We start from the raw sequence: 7,388 nt of genomic DNA, 5'->3' as shown, positions 1-7,388 counted from the left end.
CTCCCTTGATTAACTTCCCTTTCTACCCTCTCCCTTATTTTCCCCCCTCTTTTTGTTTTTAAAGACCTTATGAATTCCCTCCCCCTTCTTCTCCCCTCCCTTTTCTGACCTCCCCACTCCCCTGCTCCCCTTGGTTTATCCCTTCTGACTTTCTCAGTAGGGTTAGATAAGAGTTTTATATCCCAATGGACAGTATAGCTACTCTTCCCTCTCCAGGTTGATTATACTGAGAGTAAGGTTTAAATATTACCTCTTAATGCTCTCTTCCTCTTCTTCTTATAATAGTATTTGTCCCCTCTCCTTCCCATGCCCTCTTTGTGTGTAATAGAATATCCTATTTTTCTTATTCTCTCAAGTTTCTCTTGGTGTCCCTTGCTATTCACCCCCCTTGTTCCCACCCACCCCATGTCATCTTAGACCATTTAGTATTCCACCCTCTCCCTGTGAATTATTCTTCTGATTACTATAATAGTGAATACTATAATAGTGAATAGAGTTCACTACAGAGAATTATACATAGCATTTCTCCACATAGGAATACAGCTAATTAGATCTTACTGAGGCCCTTAAAAAGGCCAATTTAAAAATTATGAGTTTCCTTTCTTTCCCCTCTGTTTCTTATTTACCTTTTCATGTCTCTCTCAATTTTTGTGGTTGGATATCAAAATTTCCATTTAGCCCTGGTATTTTCTGTGCAAATACTTGGAAATTTTCAATTTTTTTGAATGTCCATACTTTCCCCTGGAAGTATATAGTCAGTTTTTTTTTCAAAAAGTATGATTAACTTTATTTTTTTAAACAAAGTTTAAAATAAAACAGTATTAAAATATTACATTTATACAATATATGTACAAATAAGTTGTGGTGTTTTCCGCAAGCAATGCACTGAAACATTTTAGGGAAAATAAACTAACTTAGTGCAGTTTCTTCAAAAGAAGAAAAGGTTTCACAGGTCAAGTAGCAGAAATAATATAGTGTAATTTTTTTCTGATGAAGTCCAGTTGCTTAGCTGCTGAGCTAAAATATTTATTTACATAGAAGCTTTTTTTACACCAAGTTCTTGAGTGCTCCCGCTTTGAGTTCTTACATTATTTTTCCAGTAAGTTTTCTAGAAACCACTGTATATACATCTTTATTCTGCTTTAGTCTTTTCTACTTTAAATCATCTCATATTGTCCTTTTTTCATAATGTACTTTTTGAGGAGAACCCTAAATTTTCTGAACATAAATGACTTTAGTCTATAGTTTTTAAAAAGTACCTTAAAGGGGATATTTTCTTTGATATTTTCATAAAGCTATTCTTCATATAAAAATTTTCCCTACTAAAATCATTGTGATAATATACAAAGGTTTTATATTAAAACAACCCGTATATTAAACAAAGCTCTGATTAAGATGTGCACAGCTATTTTGTTGAATCTGGAGTTTAGAAAAGCCAACCTTTTCCTTGTTTTATCTTTTTTGTTCTTACCCAAAGATTATACTGAAATTCACAAAAGTTCATGTATTTTGGAGCAGAATGCTATGGCAGCTGTAATGAAAATGTCATCATCTTATTCTATAACTTAAACCTCTGTAAACAGTCAAGAATTTTTTCAAGAATTAACTGAATAGCACCAATCAAATGAGTTCTTGAACTTCCAGAGTACAATTTAAAGTGGCACTCATGTAGTCCAAAACATCTCAAACAGTAACATTCCTAATTGATCAGAATGAACTTTGTTGCACGAGTCCCAAAAATGTAGCTACGGTAAAAATTAGACTGACTACATAGTTCCTGGATCTGTATTCACCCTGGGAATGAAATACTAATATTTGTAAACTAGTTCGGCTGTTGTTTTTTTTGACAGCTAAGATCTGAACTATGGTTATCCCATTCTGAATGGGTAGAGGCTTTTAACTCGTTCATGGCAGTGTAATTTCTGAATTGGTTAGGACTATTACTAAAGTTGTTTTAGCTTTTTTAGTACTCCAAAAGGAATATAATATTCTACTGCCAAGTCAGAACAAATCCACTCGGCAAGCTCTCAGTTCAACTTTGCCTTTAGTGTTTTCCGGGGGATTTTTCTGTGCTCTTCGGTGGTGTCATGATGCCTCCATTGCACACTGGTGACAACTGTCCCACCTTTGTGAAAGCAGACACATAATTGACTTCCTCCAGCATAGCCAAATAATTTGTGTGTGTCTGGATATTATGTCTGTCTTCTACAGAAATCTTCTTAAAAATCTTCAGTTTCACTGGAGGTCCACCCTTCACTACTCTGGCAAAAGGTACCATCCATTCTACACATTCTGAAATATTGTCCCAGTCTAAACCTGACGCTTTCTTAACAACTTCAATGGAGGTAAAATGGCATAAAGCAGCTGCTGCCAATATTCTATACTGGAATTCTAATGAGTCAATAGAGAGAATACACAGATCCAGGAGCTGGGCTATCTGAACAAACTTTTCCTGGGAATACTGAGGTAGGAGTACTTTAGGAACATCTTTTAGAGCATCGACTTGGAGAAAGACATTCAACCAGGCAATAACTGTTACTGGACAGAGCTCCCACTTTAAAGCCTTTAATATGATGAGTTCCATCCCTAGGATATCATCTTCACTGCAAGCACCATCAGTAACATAAGCAAATTCTTGTAATTTAGGAGCATAGATTTCCTCAAGTTTTGCAGCAATGAATAATGAGGTAATACCAATAAGCTGAAGCATATTTTTGTTTATATCCTTTTGTGTCAACATAAATCTATCAAAAAAATCTTGAGCAAGATAAAACGTTTCCCTGTGAAGTGTATACACTTCACATACCTCTAAAAGCCAGTCTAGAAGTATTGATCTCATCTGTGGTTCTAAGTCAGAATGTAGCATTTCAAAATGTTTATCATGAACATATTTGGTCTCCTTTTTTTAACATATTAAACCAGACATCCTTAGAACATCCCCAACTTAGGTCAGGCAGAGGTGAAGGATTTATAAAAAGGTTTTTAAAGCTGTAGTTAGTAAACCTGGAGAAGTCACTGGTGACAGTTTCTTTGTGTGGGGTTTCAATAATAATGCAAGGAGTGATACCCCCAGATAACACAGGTCGCCAACAATTCCTAATTTCATATTGCTGTCTCTTGGCTCCAGTCTCCTCTTTTCTTTTCTTTACATCCTGAGTCGTTTTCCTTTTTTTGGCTTGAAGGAATTGGGTTTCCTGGGGAGAATCTGTTTGACTAGTCTGGGGCTGCTGTTTAGCTTGCAAACGGCTACTTCGTCTTGACATTTTTTTCTTTGGATTCTTCAAAAGTTCTGCTCCACCATCAGCCCCGATGCAGATCTGCTCTCCAAGTATATAGTCAGTTTTGATAGGTAGTTGATCCATGGTTGAAGACCAAATTCTCTTGCCTTTCTGAATATCATATTCCAAGCTTTGCGTTCTTTTAGCGTGTAGGCTGCCAGATCCTGTGTGATCCTGATTGGTGCTCCTTGGTATTTGAATTGTCTCTTTCTGGCTTCTTGTAAGAGTTTTTATTTTACTTGGAAGCTCTTGAATTTCGCTATTACATTTCTGGGCGTTTTCTTATCTGAATCGAATGTCGAGGGTGATCTATGGATCCTTTCAATGTCTATATTGCCCTCTTTTTGTAGGACTTCAGGGCGATTTTGCTGAATAATTTCTTTTAGTATGGAGCCCAAATTTCTATTAATTTCTGATTTTTCAGGAAGACCAATGATTCTCAGATTGTCTCTTCTAGACTGGTTTTCTTGGTCTGTCACTTTCTCATTGAGATAGTTCATGTTTCCTTCTATTTTATCAGTCTTTTGACTTTGTTTTATTTGTTTTTGCTGTCTCGAGAGATCATTGGCTTCTAGTTGCTCAATTCTAGCCTTTAGGGACTGGTTTTTGGCTATAATCTTTTGGTTTTCCTTTTCAATCTGGTCATTTCTGGTGTTCAATTTGCTTATCAGTTCATTTGATTTCTGAGCCTCATTTTCCAATTGCAAAATTCTGCCTTTTAAACTGTTATTTTCTTGCCTGATTTCCTTTTGAGCTATTTCCCATTTCTCTAGCCAAATCTTTTCCAACTTTCTCATCATCTCAGATTTGAACTCTTCAAGAGCTCGTGACCAGTTTTCATTATTTTTGGAGGGTCCGGATGTGATTGCTTGTTTGTTCTCCTCTTCTGTTTGCTCTGTTGTCTGGATTTTCTCTGTGTAAAAGTTGTGGAGTGTTAAAGATTTTTTTTCTTCTTGTTGTTAATCTTTCTCTTCTCGGCTTTCTGATTCTGGGTTGCCATTTTAAGTCCAGCAGCTTCTCAGCTTTATCCTCGTGCTCAGGGTGTGTCTATGCCCTTTAGGCTCCTGAGGTCTCAGGTCTAGTTATTCTCAAGGTCAATCCTCCTGGTGGTCCCCCTTCCTTGATCCTCTGCCGGAGGCTCCTTTACAAGTCTCAGGGTGCTGCTTCCACACTTGTATACCCGTCTGCACTGGTTCCCCACTCAAGGTTTCAGAGCCTTTGCTTGCTCCTGCATCTGCCTCCACCCGCACCTGTGCTCAGTGTCAGTGTTCAAAGTCCGCACGCGTTCTTTAGCTTTTTGGGGTCCTAAATCTTGCTGCTCTCAGGAACAGGTCCTGGAGCTGCCAATGACTCAATGGGTACCCCAAACTTTCTCTACTTCTTTTGCGCTAGCTTTGGCACTGTAGGTGGTGTGTGTGTTTGTGGGGGGGGTTGCTCAGCCTGCGATTTAGTGAGAGCGGTTTCACCCCTTTATAGAATGGAAATGCCCCAATTCCACGTACCTTCCACGCTGCGCCTTGTTGTGGGGTCCCTCCGTTCATCTGGATTTGTTTTTATGTCCCATTGAGGAGTCCTGTATGTTTCAGTTAGGAGAGGTTAAGCGCTGCTTTTTACTCTGTCGCCATCTTAACCCGGAAGCCTACTTTCTCTTTTTTGATGTCATTTCCACTGGTAAGATCATATCATTTTCTGATATTGAACAATTTTTGAACAACAGATGAGCATAGTTGTGCAAAGGCATGGAGATGGGAAATAAGGCATCATGTATGAAGAATAGCAAAGTAGGACTGTTTGGCTGAAACACAGAGTGCCTGAGGAGAAGTAACATTTAAGAAATCTATAAAGGTAGAATGTAGTAAGACAGAAAGGGCTTTTAGTGCCAAACAAAAGAGTTTGTATTTTTATTCAGAGACAAGAGGGAGCCACTGGTTTGTTTGTTTAATCAACAGAGTGCCACCATCACACCTATATATTTGGAATATTAATTTTTCCAGCCTCACGGGAGCTGAATTAGAAAAGGGAGAAACTTGAGGAAGGAAGACCAATTAGGAGAACAGTGGAAGCAAGAAATGAGGGGAGTCTGGGCTAAAGTGATGGGTCCATCAATAGAGAGAAGAGGAAAGACATGAGCAATGTCATGGAGACAGAATCAATGAGGTTTGGTGACTGATTGGGTAGATGAGAGATGAGAGTGAAAAGTCAGGGATGGTTTCAATTTTGAGACTATAAATCTGAGTGACCAGAAGTGAGGTGGAGTCCTCCAGCTTAATTGAAATCAGTTGGACAGAACACCCCAACTATTTTATGTGGTGACCAAATCTGCTTGTTGGAGGAGAAGCTCGCCTACTGAGATCACTGGAGAGGAGGCAGAGAACAGAGAAAAGCAAACAGGAAGACAGGGAGGAAGGATGATGAAGAGTAAGAAAAGAGATAACAGTCTTTTTTAAGGTTTTCCATGAGGTAGTTTTGCCTTCATGATAACCACACACTATCAAGAAGAACAATCTAAAAGTCAATGGCATAGTTACCCCTTCTACTTAGAAGCTTAAGGTCAGATTTTCTTCTTCCATCAATCTGGTCGAATAAGAGTTAGGCAACTTTAGGATGTTGAATTCCCTGAACTGACTTGAAAAAAATCAGGCAAAATAATGACTAGTAGTTTAATGTGTCATCTTTATGAAATCTGAATAGTATGCCTATCTTTTACTTTGTAAATATTTCTAACTCCTCTTGACAGTCACTTTCCTTCATAGGTCTATAGAATTAGAGTTCCCTTTAGGAACTAGTACAAACCCTTCGTTTTACAAATGAGGAAACTAAATTCTATTAAATTTGAACCTAAGTGGAATATCCAATTGCCTTTGTCCAACAGATACTTAGTAAAATAGAAAAGTAAAGTTAGATACATAGATCTGAAAGTAATTCCTGCAGAGGTGATGAATGAACTTGTGAGAGTTGACAAAATCACTAAGAGAGAAGATATAAAGAGAGAAAAAAAAGAAGACCCCAGACAGAGTCTTGGGGAACACCCAGGGTCAGGAATTGGAAGATGAATGATGAACTAACAGAGAGGTAAGGAGCAGCCAGAGAGATAGAAAGAGTAGTGTCACGAAAACACAAGGTAAAAAGAGAGTATCCAATAGAGAAGTCTGTGGCCAACATGTCAAATGCTACAGAAAGGTCAAAAAGCATGGGAACCAGGCGGGAATAAATCATGGAACTGAGAAAGAGATCTTTGGTGATCTTGGAGAGAATATTACAGTCAAGAAGTAGAGGCTGAGAAGTGTGGGAGAGGAGAGGAAGTAGGAATCAGTGAAAGGAAAGAGAAATGGAATGGATGGCATAATCAGTTTTCTTCACTGAGAACCTATGGAATAGTTGTTCTTAACTCTTGTATTATGATTCCATTTGGCAGCTGGTGTATTATTTGGACCACTTCTTAGAACGAAGGTTTTTTTAACCCTTACCTTCCATCTTGGAATCAATACTGTGTATTGGTTCCAAGGCAGAAGAGTGGGAAGGGAATGCTATCCACATTCAGAGGAAGAACTGTAGAAACACAGAAGAAAAACAACTGCCTGATCACATGGGTGAATGGGGATATAATTAGGGATATTGACTCAAAATGAATACTGTAGCACAAATATCAATAATATGGAAATAGGTCTTGATCAGTGACACATGTAAAATCCAGTGGAATTGTGCATTGGCTATGGGAGTGGGTGGGAGGAGGGAAGGGATAGAACATGAATCCTGTAACCATGGCAAAATATTCTAAATTAATTAATTAAATAAAAGATATTATTTTTTTAAAAACCAACAATACCCCCCTGCCCCATGAGGCAGCCAAGAATTATTAGTCTCCTTTTGCAGTTGAGGATTCTAAAGCCCTGAAAAATTAAAGCTCTGAGAAGCAACTGAGTGGTTCAGTGGATAGAGCCAGGATAGAACTAAGTTCAAATCCAGCCTCAGATGATTACTAGCTGTGTGACTTTGGGAAAATCACTTATCCTCTATTTGCCCCAGCTTTCTCAATTGTAAAATGGAGATCATAACAGCACCTACCTCCCAAAGTTGTCACAAGGATCAAATAAGATAATCTTTATAAAG

At 38.2% G+C, this 7,388-nt stretch overlaps 1 pseudogene; it reads right to left on the bottom strand.

Annotated features, from left to right (window-relative positions):
• Positions 1–2,044: 2,044 nt before the first annotated feature.
• LOC123249555 lies at positions 2,045–3,298 on the bottom strand (annotated as a pseudogene).
• Positions 3,299–7,388: the final 4,090 nt, after the last annotated feature.

Source organism: Gracilinanus agilis, chromosome 5 (genome assembly GCF_016433145.1).
Source record: "Gracilinanus agilis isolate LMUSP501 chromosome 5, AgileGrace, whole genome shotgun sequence".
Taxonomy (NCBI): domain Eukaryota; kingdom Metazoa; phylum Chordata; class Mammalia; order Didelphimorphia; family Didelphidae; genus Gracilinanus; species Gracilinanus agilis.
This window is presented reverse-complemented; position numbering and strand designations above follow the sequence as displayed.